Source organism: Panicum virgatum, chromosome 7N, assembly GCF_016808335.1.
Source record: "Panicum virgatum strain AP13 chromosome 7N, P.virgatum_v5, whole genome shotgun sequence".
Taxonomy (NCBI): Eukaryota; Viridiplantae; Streptophyta; class Magnoliopsida; order Poales; family Poaceae; genus Panicum; species Panicum virgatum.
In genome coordinates, this window is record NC_053151.1 from 22683098 (window position 1) to 22700713 (window position 17616).

Sequence of the window (17616 nt, forward strand, 5' to 3'; positions counted from 1 at the left end):
TGGCCATAGCTCTAGGCGGTGAAGCCTAATGATCCAAATGAGCAACGAGGCTCTGATACTAATTATAAGGATCGATGGACCAAGAGGGTTATGAATTGGGCCTTTTCAAATTTCTAAAATAAAATAAAGCAACCTTAACCTATTCAATACTAGTAAGGCTCAATTCACCAACCGGCTAACTAAGCAACCTACACAAGCAATAAAGGATACAACAAGATATAAATCTAAGCAAGGTAGAGCTAAGTTATGATCTCTAGAGTCAAGCAAATGAATAAATTGCATGAAAGTAAGTGCTTGAATGTAAAGAGTAGGCAAGACATGACCGGATTTTTTCCCGTGGTGTCGATGTGTTGGCACACACCCCTAATCCACATTGTGACACTCACTAAGAGTCTTGTCACCTCCCAAGTCACCAAGACTAGGGTGCTCACTAAGAGTCTCCGTTCACCATCCCGGCGTGGTGGAGCTCAAGCCACGTACAATCTTCTTCGGGCTCCCACAATCAACTTGGCAAACTCCGCAAGAAGCACCTTAATCACCAAGATCGCCTAGGTGATGCCAATCACCAAGAGTAACAAGCTAGGGCCTTCACTTGAGCAAGAACCGAACACCAAGAATGGATGCACACAAGCTTCTCCCTACTCAAGTCCTTAGCCTTGCTTCTTGGATGATTGAATGATCAAATGGGTGGAATGTGAAGCTCAAGGTGGCTCTCAACAATAGAATGAGTGTATGAGTGTTGCCTGGTGTCAAGAGTCTTAAAAATGACCCATTGGAGGGGTATATATAGGCAGCTCACGCGGATAGAGCCGTTGGAGAAAAGCTGCCAGAAAAGTACGCAACGCCGGTTAATCCGACGGTCTTCCAAATGTCATCGTCAGTTCAACCGACGAATGTAAACTGCCCATTCGAAATACTAGCCGTTACAGATCAGGCAATTTAATCGACGTATCATCGGTTTAATCGATGAGTGTAGTTGTCCACTGATTAACTGAAAAACCAACTCTCTGGACAACTGCACCGACACTAACTCAAATCCATCGTCGGTTTAACCGGTGAGTGTAAGCCTGAAAACCCCTGAAAAACCAACATTCTGGACAACTGCACCGACATTAATTTCAAATATCATCGGTTTAACCGGTGTACTCAGTGTCCATGCTTCAGTGATAGCGTTTAACCAACGTATAGAAACTTGAAGGCGTCAGTTAAACCGGTGATAAGTCTTTTTCCCGATTTTGTCTGTTTTGATTTGAGTCTTGAATGAAATCCATCTTTTCTTGAGATATGAGTTGAGTAGCACTTGTTTGAGCTTCCAAGAACCTGAGTGGCCAATGTGTGCATCCATTTTTTATTGACCATGTCCATGCTCAAGTTACCTGGCCTTAACCCTCTTAATAGTGCGACCTCTACAAAACTATAAAACCTATACTAACCTAAGTGTCCTTCTCAACCTTGCGACACTTAGGACTAGAAAGATCCTTAGTCTTGTTACATACTTGAGTTGAATACCGAGATCGCCTTTTTGAATATTGAAATTGAGGGGCCTATTTAACATATGATCCAATGAGCGATAAGATTTCATTAAGCTGCACAAACTCATTAGTCACAATAATAGTTGTCATTAATCACCAAAACATACCTTGAGGGCCTAGATGCTTTCAGATGTGCCATGGCAGGCCGCCTCAAAGCTCCCTTCCTCACGGGCGGCGGGCTGAATCCTTTGCAGACGACTTAAATACGCGACGGGGCATTGTAAGTGGCAGAGTGGCCTTGCTGCCACGATCCACTGAGATCCAGCCCCGCATCGCACGGATTCGTCCCTCCCCCCTCCACCCCCATTCAAAAGTTCAGGCTCGGAAGGATGATGCTCGTCAAAGATATTGCGAGCAAGGATTCATCCCTCCCCCTCAAGGACCATTCAAAACTTTAGGCTCAGATGCGCCATGCTTGTCAAAGATATTGCGAGCAAATATACCGAATAGGAGGGAAGCGGAGTACAAGGAAAAACATGAAGTACTATGATAGTACGATGAGTACGAATATGAGTAAGAACGTACTGGCCACGACGGCTACAATAACCTCAAAAGTGGCCATACCCAAATTTAAGGGTACTATATCACATGGACATCCTAGTAGCAACAATGATGAACAAGACAGCAAGGACCAAGTCATTGAGCAGCCACAAAGATGAATAAGACACCAAGGAACCAAACATCCCCGAACTAATTTCGGTGGACATGATTGTACAAGGTGTCCGGGTATGAACCATACTCTACCCAGATGGAAAGGTTGTACGCTGGACCCAAGCAGACAAAGTTGGGATGAGAACGGATGATATATGTGTGGTATAGGTCATGGGAATTGGTTGAAAGGCAAGAAGGTTTGTAACCCTAGTTCATAGAGTGAAATTTACCTAAAAGAGAATAAAAATGGTTGGTTTCAGTGGAAAATGGTTGTACATGGTAGCCACACATTGTTCCATGTTCATCCGGGTTCAAATGGACCATGTTGCGGTGAAAACAGACTAAAAACGTGTGCTATAGGTCATGGGAGGCGAAAACCTAGGCCGAACGACCATTCGGTATGTAACCCTGGCCAAAAAATGGAAATGGCCCACAACGGGATGGAAACGGTTCATTTCGGTCCGAAATGTTGTACATGGCACCCGCACATGGAACTATGTCCATCCAGGTGGAAACAAACCATGCTAGGGTGAAAATAGATGAAAAACGTGGGCTATAGGTCATGGGAGGCGAAAACATAGGCCGAACGACCATTCGGTATGTAACCCTGGACAAAAAATAGAAACGGACGACAACGGAATGGAAACAGATCATTTCGGTCGGAAATGTTGTACATGGCACCCGCACATGGAACTATGTCCGTTCGGGTGCAAACGAACCATGGTAGGATGAAAATAGTTGAGAAACGTGTGCTATAGGTCACGGGAGGCAAAACATAGGCCAAACGGCCATTCGGCATGTCAACATGGCAAAGAAGTGGAAACATCCCAAAACGGCCCAAAAACATGAAATCAGGCTCAATGCAGAGAAAACGAGTCAAGGACGGGCGAATTCGGCCTCCGGAGGTGATGGGAGGGCTGGATTTCCGATACCTCACTGGACTTCTAGGTCGGAGAATGCCCCCCCCCCCCCCGGTATAGTAGGGGGGAGCTGATGCGCTGAACGGGTACTTGGGAAACAATGTCCGGCCATGTGTTTCGGGTTGTTTTGGGTGCTCCAAGCTGTACCCTCCTAACCTCGCTGTGGTTGGCGACGGCCGGCCAAACCGCGGTTTTCGGCCAGGCTAAACTTCGGTTGGCGGGTGTGGGCTTCGTGTTCCTGGGGATTCCGACGTACGGTCATGTGGCTCATTTCTCAAGTTCGAGCAAGGGGGGCTCGTAGACTGGTCTCGGCGATGGCCTGCTCTCATTTCCTGCGTTCGGCCTTGGGGATTCCGATGCTTCGGTCATATGTCTTTGAACTCATTTCCCAAGACTCGGAGCACAGCACCAACAGACAAGGTCGTTTAGGGGCTTGCCAAGGTAAGCCGGGATGGATTTCAGTTGCTCAGGGATTCCAAATGTTTGGTCATGTTGGCTTTGAACTCATTTCTCAAGTTTGTGCAAGGGGGACTTGTAACACCCGGTTTACAAAAGGATATAACCCGAGCAATCATATACGTGCCAGGATCAAGTCACACGTATATACAATAGAATGAACAGTATATCACAACACATATCATGTAAAAAGATATAATAAAGTGAGTACGAATGTTATTTATTACATTAATGACAAAATGTCTGATACAAATATGCGGAAGCGTAGAACAAGTACGAAACTCTCTCTGAAGCTGGGCGCCACAGGGACGTCGACTGGGAGACGACCTCCTAGAAGTCCTCGTACTCCTGGTAGCTCCGGATGAACTCCTCCGCATCGCTGGGAACTGAGCAGCAGTAGGGTGTCCCCAAAGAGAACAAGAGGAAAAGAGTAGAGTAGGCAAGAGTGAGTACACAACTTGTACTCAACAAGTATAACACAAACTATGAGGCTCTAAGGTTGGCTGACTCAACTGCATTAGCTTTTAATCTTAGCAAAATTTTATTAAAGCTAATTACTATAAGTGGATGATGTGGCGGAACCACCCAAAACTATTGGGCCCGGGTGCACTGATCTTTGTTGCTAAGCAACTCTGACCCAATTTAGCACTCACCGGTAGTTCCTCGAGTGAAGCCTCGATAAAAGCCACGCTATTCCAGGATCAGCAGACAACACTCACACGAAGGTGAGCCCAGAGATTACAACACAAACCATTTCATACATCTCAGAGTGATTGCAGCGGAAAGAAAATTTATTACAAACCATGTTCAGAGTAGCAAAGTACCACGGAGTTCCAACTTCTCAATTATTTAAGTCTCATGTTCAGCGGAAGCAGTAAAGATAACTAGCGAGATAACGTGACGCATCGATAAAGCCCGTACGAATGCATCACTCAGCGGGAGGGTGGTCAGCACCAGCTGAAGGGCCATCCCACTCAACAGACCAACCCGGAGGCAGAGTACAAGGCCAAGTAAGACTCACAAACAGATCTTCAAAGTTAGTACCTGAAAAACAGTGCCACAAGCAAGGCTGAGTATACTCATACTCAGCAAGACTGACCCGTCTCTGGATATAACATAGTCCGATAACTAGACATGCAAGGCTTTTTGGTTGGTGGGGTTTATTTGCCAAAAATGCCGCTAAGTGTTGATCCTTACTTTCAGGTTTTACTTAGCCGGATTCTAGTGGGATTAACCATTCTAAATTTGCAACTAACTCTACTCAAACATGGTAGAGCAATCATTTAATCAACCAGCAGTATTACCATCATCATATTCCACTTGTTACTCTATGTGACCGAAATCATTAAGCAATCTCATGCCGTGAGAGGCGAACGATTCCGAATCGAATTTCAACCTAGCCAGGGGAACCTAGACCACACGCATGGGGATCGACTTCGCTCCCGCCCACGCTACTTTTCCCCTTTCTTTCCAGTCCGTGGATCCGGAACACCCTCCCCGACTACAGAGTCCGACCACTCTGCACCCGTACGTCGCGACATAAAATAAACCCTACTTCTACCAGGAGGGTGCGAGATCGTTCCACTCGCCGGTCCAATCAGGTACTTAAGCTTACCGATTACCATATTTCTCGGTATGTGGCTAGTACTTTCAAACGCTTAATGAAATGAGCCACACACCGCGACCTTAGCCATTTTTGACTACACCAGCGGGGTATCACAACTACACAACCCCGCCCGTTGTCCTTACATTTCAACAGGAATTGAAGTGTTGTGACACCTCAGGTGTCAGTACATTTAAATAAAATCAATGTACCTTAGTTAAAGTTAAAGGAAAATTTTGAGAAATTAATTCAAAGAAAAAGGGTCAAATAAAAGACAAATCATACAAAAGGAATTAAAGGAAAAAGAAAAAGGAGTGAAAAGCTACTCAAAAATTTAATTAAAAAATGTGCACCAAATTTTAGTTGGCTCATGAGAGGTGTTTCAAGTGAAATGTGCTCAATTGAACTTCAGCCAAAATCAATTCAAAAACTGAATAAAACTAAAGTCCTTTTGTGCAAATATGCAAATGTACCAATAGTTCAAAATATGAGTTTCAAATGAAAATTTGCATAACGCGAAAGTTGTAGATCTTGAAAAGTTATGCAAAAGTGGTATTCAACACTTTTCCATTTGAGCCCTCCAAATAGGAGATAATTTTAGTTTACCGAGAGGTCCCTGGAATTTTCAGAAATCGCAAAAGAGCCCCCATCTCCATCTCTCTCTCCCAGCTGGCTCTGTTTCACCCGCCGCCCGCCGTACGCCACCGGTGGACTTCGTCCACCGCGCGCCCGCATCCAAATGGACCGGGAAGTACCCCAACGCCACCTGGCCCGCCCCTTGGCATCTCCTCGCGCGCACACGCGTCCCAGACCCCTTCCCGAGCCGCCACGACACCCCCGGCCGGCGCAGCGCCGCTGCCTCCTCCGCCCGCTCGCCGTCGAGTCGCCCAGGGCCAAATCAACCGCCCCCAGTCTCTACATTCCTCACCCAAGAGCTCCTTGGCCTATAAAGACCCCCAGAACTCCACAGTCGCACCCCTTCTTCCCCTTCTTCCTCCTTCCGCCACTCCGCCATAGCCGCCGAGATCCAGCTGTCGCGGACCGGCTAGCCCAGCCCCACATTGCCCCCTCCGACCACCGCAATAGCTTCACATCTCCTAGTTACTCTCCACGCGTGCGGAATCGAACCCAAACCTCCTCCCGACGCCGTTCCCCTTTTGCGCCGCCGCCGGCGAGCTCAGGCTCACCGCGGACCGGCCAGCTCCGAAGGAGACCGAGCACGACAGCTACCCCAGAAGCATCCACGAGCTCACGCGGTGCTCGTGCGCGTCTTGTTCCCCTACCCCGAGCCCTCCTTCACCTCCAGCGCCGGCGAACCGAACAACCGACCCGCCATCAACGCCGACGAGCTCGAACCCGTGCACCAAACCCTCGAACGCCGACCAGGGTACGTGTTCCTCGATCCCTTCTCTCCCACGCGCCTCCCCGTGGCAGCCCCGGTAAGCCCTGCACCGCAGAACACCACCGGCAAGATGCCACGGCGGAGAAGGCCGGCGAAGGACCCGGTTGTAATTTCTTTTTTTTGTTTAAGGGTGTTTCTGCAAGTTTTTCAGTGTATACCAGTGAACTCCTAAAATGCGAAACAAATCACAGAAAAATCGGAAAAATGCAAACTCAACTGATCTGGATTCCTTGTAACAAGATCTACAAATTTTGTAACATTCACATTTGCAGAAACTCAACCGAATTTAATCTAGGGAAAAGAATAAGAAAACCACCTTATGCATGTTCATGAAGTTCTGCCCATCAAATGACCTTGATTTTTGGATATGTTATCACTAATGGAATTATAAGAACACGGTAAAAAGATGGCATCCAACCAAAATAGTTATCATGTTGGAACAATCAAGATTCTCTAATCTGTTGTTAAATTACTCGATTTAATTCTGGAAAATAGGCACACGAACTTGCTCTTAAATTTTTACTGTATGCATGTGCCTCTGAATATCTGCAAATCCATAAATTTCAGATTTATTAGAGTTCAATTGCTATATACCATGATTTATGCTTGTTGAATCCACTTAATTCTTCATATATAGTTCTTATGCTTAGAAAAATCTATATTTATTTCTGGAGTCTCTTTTTAGCTCTGTGTTCCTGTATAAAAATTTTGAGCTGCAGTTACTGAGTGTTGCTTTGATGGATAATCATGCTTAGCATCTTAGGGCTAAATTTACTATTTTCTTTCTAAGTAATCTACAAGGTTTCTGGTCATGATCTTTGGGAATGATCTTGTTTAGAGTATGTTCTATCTGTAATAAAAAGTTCAGATGCAATACTAGTCAAATGCACCTTGAGAAATTTATGCAAACTCATGCAAAGTTAACTGAATAACTAATTTATCATAGTGAGTTAAATCTTGAAAAAATTTCTAGAGTATGTATAGCTCATGAATAGTCTCTGGTAAAAATTTGGAAACCAAATCCTTAGTAAAACTTTCTGTAGAATTAATCTTGGTTAATGGCTTGTTGTTTTTATTCTTTTTATTACCTTGGCTATATAAGCGTATAAAATCTGGAAAAATTTCAGTGCTGAGTATATGCATTGAGGTTGCTCCCACAAAATTTTTAGTACCAGAACCCATGTTGAACATTCTGTACAAAAAGATGAAGCAACTAGAGTAATCCATTTGCATGAATAGTTATAGTTTTTGCTCTATGGTAGATGCTGAAATTTATACCATGAATGTTCAAGTTTGGATCTGAGTTACTTTAGTGTTTCATCACTAGCTCTTTAGTAGTTGTGTTGTTAAGAAATAATGAAAGCATGCTATGTGTTGAAATTAAAAATGAAAACCCAAAACCCCACTCATTCATGAATAAACGTAGTTATGCTTACTACTCTATAAACGTTTGCCCATGCAATGAAATGTGAAATCGTCACTAAATTAACTTTCGTTGGACTACAACTTTATCGTGAAGGAAAGAAATTGTTATCCATGAATAACTCATAATCTTGCATTGCATATAGAAACGGTTAATCTCGCGGACGGTGACTACGAATTGGTGCCCGCGGACTCTCGTGCGGAGCAGGAGATTAACCTGAACTGTGCTAACTTGTCTCAAGACCTGGGCCAAGCCCCAGAGGCTTTTCTGCCTGACAGTGCCCAAGAAGGCAAGCCCCGGAGCATAATCCCACTATTTTCCGAAATATCATTCTGCTATCTATTTAGTAATGTTTTGTAATATTTTGTTTTCTGCATTTAAGTTTTCTAGGCGTTGATCGAAAACCTTAGACACATGATCCCTAGGAACCTATGTTTGATACCGGATCTTTTTATCGACTAGTTGCCATGCTAAATAGGTACGGTAGAAGTCGATTGGTTTCCTGCCTCTCGCGAGCAAATAGGAATTGTACTGACTTCAATTCCTGTTGAAATGTAAGGACAACGGGCGGGGTTGTGTAGTTGTGATACCCCGCTGGTGTAGTCAAAAATGGCTAAGGTCGCGGTGTGTGGCTCATTTCGTTAAGCGTTTGAAAGTACTAGCCACATACCGAGAAATATGGTAATCGGTAAGCTTAAGTACCTGATTGGACCGGCGACTGGAACGATCTCGCACCCTCCTGGTAGAAGTAGGGTTTATTTTATGTCGCGATGTACGGGTGCAGAGTGGTCGGACTCTGTAGTCGGGGAGGGTGTTCGGGATCCACGGACTGGAAAGAAAGGGGAAAAGTAGCGTGGGCGGGAGCGAAGTCGATCCCCATGCGTGTGGTCTAGGTTCCCCTGGCCAGGTTGAAATTCGATTCGGAATCGTTCGCCTCTCACGGCATGAGATTGCTTAATGATTTCGGTCACATAGAGTAACAAGTGGAATATGATGATGGTAATACTGCTGGTTGATTAAATGATTGCTCTACCATGTTTGAGTAGAGTTAGTTGCAAATTTAGAATGGTTAATCCCACTAGAATCCGGCTAAGTAAAACCTGAAAGTATGGATCAACACTTAGCGGCATTTCTGGCAAACAAACCTCACCAACCAAAAAGCCTTGCATGTCTAGTTATCGGACTATGTTATATCCGGAGACGGGTCAGTCTTGCTGAGTATGAGTATACTCAGCCTTGCTTATGGCACTATTTTTCAGGTACTAACTTTGAAGATCTGTTTGCGAGTCTTACTTGGCCTTGTACTCTGCCTCCGGGTTGGTCTGTTGAGTGGGATGGCCCTTCAGCTGGTGCTGACCACCCTCCCACTGAGTGATGCATTCGTACGGGCTTTATCGATGCGTCACGTTATCTCGCTAGTTATCTTTACTGCTTCCGTTGAACAGGAGACTTAAATAATTGAGTAGTTGGAACTCCGTGGTACTTTGCTACTCTGAACATGGTTTGTAATAAATTTTCTTTCCGCTGCAATCACTCTGAGATGTATGAAATGGTTTGTGTTGTAATCTCTGGGCTCACCTTCGTGTGAGTGTTGTCTACTGATCCTGGAATAGCATGGCTTTTATCGAGGCTTCACTCGAGGAACTACCGGTGAGTGCCAAATTGGGTCAGAGTTGCTTAGCAACAAAGATCAGTGCACCCGGGCCCAGTAGTTTTGGGTGGTTCCGCCACAGCTGGCATTAGAGCTCGCAGACAGCCTACCAGAGATGGCAACCTCGGTTTTCAAAACAACAATTTAAAAACTTGACTTCAAAACTACTAAAGTTTTTGAAAGAGTTTAGGATCTCCAAGGACAAGTCTAGGATGTAAAGCCCTAGGGAATCTTATGGGTATAATCAGGTGGCTTATTTTGTATGGCTAACTTCCAGCACATTACCTTTCAGTATTTAAATTCTGTAATTTAAATTCTACAACTACATCATCGCCACGGAGGTATGCTTACTCAGTCAGCTAAGGGAGTCTGACCTTCCCGTCGGTGATGCGAGCCGAATGCTGGAGCTCAAGCAGTGGCCTACTTGAGCTGCTGCCCATATACCAACTTCGGTTGAATATATGGGGAGTAATGGTTCGAAATTGGAGTTCAATTCCCCGTCAAAGACGGTACTCGGTCAATACGTTGTTTCGATAACATATGCTTAATGTTGTCTATACGGCAGTAATGGTATGGATGCCGATTCTATAGTGATCGGTAATGTATGGGAACGCTTTCGTGAGTGCTGGCACGAAAGGTTCATTTTATATACTGTCAATCTTCTGCAGGTACGCTAACTCGAAATCGAATTATAGGCTATCTAGCTATATCGAGTAGCTATATAGTGAGAGAAGTAATATGTATGCCACCCAAGTCATTGCGTAAGACCAAGGGTACTTGGCAATTTTTCCTTGGTGAGGACGTATAGGTTCTGCATTCATTCTCAAAAAGGTTAGCAAATAAATCTCTGGAGAAATCGCAAGCAAATCAGCTAAACCACTATCCTAAGGAGTATCCAGAAAGTCTGCAACCTGGTTTCCATGAATTTTAACCTTCTGTTAAGTTACTCAAATCGACTTGGGGTAGTAAGACTAAATGATGTTTCCTAAGTTATCAAGCTTCTGTAAAAATTTGAAAATTTTTGAAGCCTTCTAGTATGGTATTTGTATTTTTGGATCAACCCTGTGTAAAACTGTTAACTCTGAACAGTCTATACAACTGAAATTTTTCGACCTTTATAAGTTGTTCAAACTAAAAATCGTTAAACATGAAAGTTGTAGACAACTAAGTGATGAACTTACCATAAAAATTTGAAAATTTTTTGACGTCTGGGTTGAGAGTTATAGTCAAAATACACCCTCTCTGGACACTCAGTTTTCCTGGTTGACATCACTCTGAATACCTGAGCATATCACCCCCATGGAATCCGAATTGAGCTTAGTGATGACTAGATGAATCGTTCCTTAATATCAGAGGGATCTGGTGTAAATTTTTGAGAATTTTTGAAGCAAGTTATCTACAGTTTTGGCCATTTCTTTCACTGTTCCAGAGTTAGTAGTTCTTGTTACCCTCAGCTGATCCATCGGTCTTTTGTTGGGACAGATGGAAGAGCTGCTGGTCGTTGACGCACAGGGGCACGTGCACTCCGCTTGCCTGCACTGGGACGGGTTTACCCGCCGTCTTTGGGAGCTTTTGAGTGCAGCTGGTTACCTCCAGCCACCGGTTTACGATGGCCACGAGTTTGTGGAGGACGGAGTTCGTCGCTGCAGTGTGACGATGGTGATCCCACAGCACCCACTCAACGGGTGGGAGCCGATCGTGACTCAGATGGTCGGTCACTACCAGCTGGACACTTGGGAGCTTACCGCCATGAGGGCGATGACCACCTTTTGCTCTTTGCGCCCTCTGGAGGTGGTTCTGACCGCGTTCGGGTTGTTCCCTGCACCTGACCCGGCAGACCCGCTTTGGCTCGACCGGATGGCACACGTGGACGTGGTCGCTACCCTTGACCCAGTCGGGGCACTTCGGACGACAGCGATATGCTTGGACGGTCTTTACAGACTTCACACTTACCAGAGTTACGCCGTCGCTCAGTTGGTGGACCACGCTCAGGCCTTGCACCTGGCGGTCCAGCTGAGAGATGGGCAGCTTCAGGAGGCTAGTACCGAGCTCGAGAGCAGGGCTACTCTTATCGCCCAGCTTCAGGACACTGTGTCGGATCGTGACGCTACGATCAACTTCTTGGAGGACCAGTTTCACGACCTGCAGCTTGAGTTGGACGAGGCCCAGGGGCAGCTCCACGCGATACAGCACGCGCAGGATGCCCTTCACGCACCTCCCGACGAGATGTAGGTGGACGAGGAGGACGAGCCCCAGGAGATCGAGGGCTTTTCAGAGATGGACTCCGAGGACCAGGCACCGCAGCCCGCACCGGTTGAGGTTCACACACCCGCGGCGAGTGAGGCATCGGTCAACATGTAGACCGAGGCGCTGTTTCTTAGCTTTTGTAGACTCCTCTTAGTGTAGCCTACTTTTGGATCATGGCTACTAGGCTAACTTAGAGTTGAGTAACCCCCTCAGTACTGATATTAGGAGTGACCAAGTAGAAATGAGAGAACGATGGATGTACTGAACCCCTAATGCTACTAGTGTTAATTATCAGTGATCTGTGAAAAGCTGAAAGCAGCAGCTAGTTCGAATTTTTATCCTCTCTTCCTTTCAGATTTAGCTCCTGAGTTGAATACCAAAGTTGTTACAAATTTCATCGTGGAAATACTCGCAAAATTTCAGCCCAAACGGATCAGTAACACGGGAGATAATCGCCAATTACAGAAGCTCTGTTTTCTGTGAAACAGAAAAACCAGAGGAGGAGTAAATGAATTTTTCGACTAACCTACTCTGGAAATCTGACTTTGTGATGACTACCAAAGTTGTAGATCATGACATTATCTATCTCCTGTAAAAATTTCAAGTTTATATCATGTACAGAACTCCAGTTATGGGCGTTTTTGTATCACTGGTTCTCTACACGACGTGATTTAAGCAATTCCGAATATTTACATGTCATCTTGTGTTGAAATTCCCATTCGAGATGATGATAATGATGGGTCTAATGCAAAAGTACTCACATTTCAGATGGTGGGATCGACTCGAGGCACCCCTAGTGGTTTTGGAGCCGGGGGGAATGGCGATCCACCTCCACCTCCTCCACCAGTGGGTATTGCTGAGGTTCTTGCCGCCCAGACGGAGATTTTGCGGCAGTTGGTTCAAGCTCAGCAACAACCGCGGGGTGGGCATCATGCTCATCACGCACAGGAAGCGAGCTACCAAGATTTCCTCAGTACTCAGCCTCCGCTGTTCAATAAAGCGGATGAGCCTCTGGACGCAGACGCTTGGATTCGCACGATCGAGTCCAAGTTTTCTCTATTGACTACTCCTTGTTCCGAAGCGAACAAGACTCGCTATGCCGCGCAGCAGCTTCGCGGATCAGCTCGTATGTGGTGGGATCATTACCACGGGATGCTACCGGCTGATCATGTGGTGAATTGGAATGAGTTCAAATTGGCTTTTCGAGACCATCATATTCCAGCTGGACTTCTTGACCGTAAGCTCAACGAGTTCTTGGCCTTAACTCAGGGCGCTCGTACTGTGGTACAGTATGCCCAAGTATTCCATCAATTGTGTCAATATGATGGACATCACGCGGATACTGACGCTAAGAAGCGTGAACGCTTCCGTCGAGGCCTTAGTACCAAGTTACAGGAGAGGCTAAATCTTGTCAGAGCCGACTCATTCAATGAATTGGTGAATATGGATATATCTCAGGAGGATCTGATTTCTGCACACCGCGCTGAAAAGAAGTGCAAGGCACCTGCTGGACCCTCGAGTGCCTCTGCACCGAGGTATCGTATTGTGCAGAATAACCCACCCGCACCCTCTCAGAAGGCCCCTCCGCCATGGCGTTGGATTATTCGACCTCCTCAACAGCAGCAGCAGACTCGATTCGGGTTTCCTCAGCAAGCTCGATTTGCACCTCAGCAGCAGCAGAACGGCCCTAGGCCAAATACTCAGCCAGCCGCTCGCCCTGATAATAATAACTGTTGTTTCAGATGCAGGAGTCCGGATCACTTTGCCAAGATGTGCCCCCAGGCGGGACAAGCTCAAGGGCAGGCTTCTCGCAGAAATGATCAGAACAAGGGCAAGAGGCAAACCATTCAAGTCAGGCAGGGCCGACTTAACTTCACCAACCTTGCTGACCTTCCTGAGGGAGTACCAATCATGTCGGGTACATTCTCTATAAACCAACACCCCACAGTTATCTTATTCGATTTTGGTGCATCTCATAGCTTCATTAGTTCTAAATTCGGAGCAAGGGTTGGGTTAGATTTCTATCACACAAAAGGGTCATTCATGATATCTACTCCGGGTGGTAAAGTCGCATCAAACCAAATCGTTCATAATGCGCCACTTAGTTTGGGTAGTAAAACTGTTCCTACCACTTTAATCTTGTTGCCACTAGAAGGTATGGACATTATTCTGGGAATGGTTTGGATGAAAAGACATGGGGTAATGTTAGATATCTCTTCCCGAGCTGTTGAAATAAATTCTCCAACTCATGGTCATTCGGTTCTATATTTACCTCATCACCAATGCAACAACTCTTGTGCCTATGCCATGAAAGATATTCGTCTCGAAGATATTCTGGTAGTCTGTGAATACGCAGACGTGTTTCCGGACGATTTACCTGGTATGCCGCCAGACTGGGATATCGAATTTATCATTGAACTTCAGCCTGGTGCAGCCCCTATTTCAAAAAGGCCATATCGAATGCCGCCTAAAGAATTAGCCGAATTAAAAATCCAGCTGCAAGAACTTCTGGACAAGGGTTTTATTCGCCCAAGTGCTTCACCTTGGGGTTGCCCAGCATTGTTCGTAAAGAAGAAGGATGACAGTCTGAGGTTGGGTGTTGACTACTGGCCTCTCAATGCGGTGACCATCAAAAATAAATATCCACTTCCCCGCATTGATGTACTGTTTGATCAATTGGCTGGAGCAAAGATCTTCTCCAAGATTGATCTTCGTTCGGGTTATCATCAAATTAAAATCCGGCCTTGTGATATTTCCAAGACCGCCTTCTCAACCCGATATGGTCTCTATGAATATTTGGTTATGTCTTTCGGTCTCACCAATGCTCCGGCTTATTTTTTGTATCTCATGAACTCGGTATTCATGCCGGAACTTGACAAGTTTGTCGTAGTTTTTATCAACGACATTTTGATCTATTCCAAGAACGAGGCGGAACATGAGCAACATCTGCGCATTGTTCTTCAACGTCTCAGAGATCATAAGCTATACGCAAAATTCTCCAAGTGTGAATTCTGGCTGGACTCAGTCAAATTTCTGGGTCACACTATATCTAGTGAAGGCATTTCAGTTGATCCCAGCAAAGTACAAGAAGTGATGGACTGGAAACCTCCTACTTCAGTTCATCAGATCCGCATTTTTCTCGGCTTGGCGGGGTATTACCGCAGATTTATTCCGGACTTCTCCAGAATTGCTAAGCCCATGACAGAACTACTAAGGAAGGATGTCAAGTTTAAATGGAGCGCAAAGTGTGATGAAGCATTCCATACATTGAGAGCACATCTAACCACTGCACCAGTCTTGGCTCAACCTGACAACAATAAACCATACGACGTTTATTGTGATGCTTCAGGCACTGGTCTTGGTTGTGTCCTAATGCAAGACAATCGGGTTATAGCCTATGCTTCCCGAGCTCTTCGGCCACACGAGCTAAATTATCCCACTCATGATCTTGAACTAGCCGCAGTTATTCATGCTCTCAAGCTTTGGAGACATTATCTTATGGGCACTCATTGCAATATCTATACCGACCATAAGAGTCTCAAATACATTTTCACTCAAAGTGAGCTGAATATGAGACAACGAAGATGGCTAGAATTAATCAAAGATTATGACCTGGAGGTTCATTATCATCCGGGCAAGGCAAATGTTGTAGCCAATGCGCTCAGTCGCAAGGTTCACTGCAACTGCCTTTAAGTGGAGTCGTATAATGACACATTGTGTGCTGAAATGCAAAGGCTGAAATTGGAGATCATCCCTCAAGGTTCTTTGAATCATATTTCGGTGGAACCGACACTCTATGACAAGGTCATCATGGCACAATTACACGACAAAAGTGTTGGCATCATTAAGTAGAAGGTAGTAGAAGGTGAAAATAAATATAAGTGTTTCCGAGTGGACCATAAAGGAATTTTGTGGTTCGAGGATTGCCTAGTCGTTCCCAAGAATCCTGAGCTGCGGAAACAAATCCTGGACGAAGCACATCTCTCTAAATTCTCTATTCATCCGGGTAGCACCAAGATGTACCAAGATCTCAGGCAAAATTTTTGGTGGACTCGCATGAACAGAGAGATTGCCAAATATGTCGCAGAATGTGACACCTGCCAGAGAGTGAAAGATAGTCACTTGAAAGTTGCTGGAACTCTCCAACCTCTACCAATTCCGTCTTGGAAATGGGAAGATATCAGCATGGATTTCATCGTGGGCTTACCAAATACTTCTCAGCACCATGATTCCATTTGGGTCATTGTTGATAGGCTCACAAAGACTGCTCATTTTATTCCAGTGCATACTGAATATCGAGCCAAGAAATATGCTGAGATCTATATTGATCGGATTGTCTGCCTACACGGTATACCCAAAACGATTATATCGGATCGTGGCCCTCAGTTTGTGGCAAGGTTTTGGGAGCAACTCCAAGAGGCTCTCGGAACTAAATTAATTCGAAGCTCAGCTTACCATCCACAGACTAACGGACAGACCGAAAGGGTGAATCAAATTCTTGAGGATATGCTTCGAGCATGTGTCATCCATTATGACAAGAACTGGGACAAATGTTTATCCTTGGCGGAGTTTTCTTATAACAACAGCTATCAGGCCAGTCTGAAGATGACACCCTTCGAGGCCTTGTATGGTCGACAGTGTCGAACTCCTTTGAGTTGGTCCCAGACTGGAGAACGTCAAATCTTTGGACCTGAATTAGTGGTCGAGGCTGAAGAGAAAGTAAAAATAGTACAAGCAAATCTCCGAGCAGCCCAATCTCGGCAAAAGAGTTATTTCGATAAAAGAAGGGATCCTTTGAAGTTCATGGTTGGTAACCACGTCTATTTACGAGTGTCCCCAACTCGAGGCGTTCAACGTTTCGGAGTCAGGGGTAAGCTCGCACCTCGCTATGTCGGGCCATATGAAATCATTGAAGAATGTGGACCCGTGGCTTATCGTTTGCGACTTCCTTCACGACTTGCCGCCATCCATAATGTTTTCCACATATCCCAACTCAAGAAATGTGTTCGAGTTCCTACGGAAATCATTGATCAACAGGAAATTTTAGTGGAGCCCGATCTCTCATATACCGAATATCCACTCAGAATTCTGGATCAAAAAGAGAGAGGTACTCGTCGAAAGGTGGTAAAAATGTATAAAATTCAGTGGTCTCATCACACTGAAGAAGAAGCCACCTGGGAGACGGAGGATTATCTTAATCGACATTATCCGGGTTTCCTTAGCTCTACCTCAGGTATATCATTTTCCCCACCTCAATTCAATCATCCAATCTCGGGACGAGATTCTTTTTAAGGAGGGTAGGTTGTGACACCTTAGGTGTCAGTACATTTAAATAAAATCAATGTACCTTAGTTAAAGTTAAAGGAAAATTTTGAGAAATTAATTCAAAGAAAAAGGGTCAAATAAAAGACAAATCATACAAAAGGAATTAAAGGAAAAAGAAAAAGGAGTGAAAAGCTACTCAAAAATTTAATTCAAAAATGTGCACCAAATTTTAGTTGGCTCATGAGAGGTGTTTCAAGTGACATGTGCTCAATTGAACTTCAGCCAAAATCAATTCAAAAACTGAATAAAACTAAAGTCCTTTTGTGCAAATATGCAAATGTACCAATAGTTCAAAATGTGAGTTTCAAATGAAAATTTGCATAACACGAAAGTTGTAGATCTTGAAAAGTTATGCAAAAGTGGTATTCAACACTTTTCCATTTGAGCCCTCCAAATAGGAGATAAT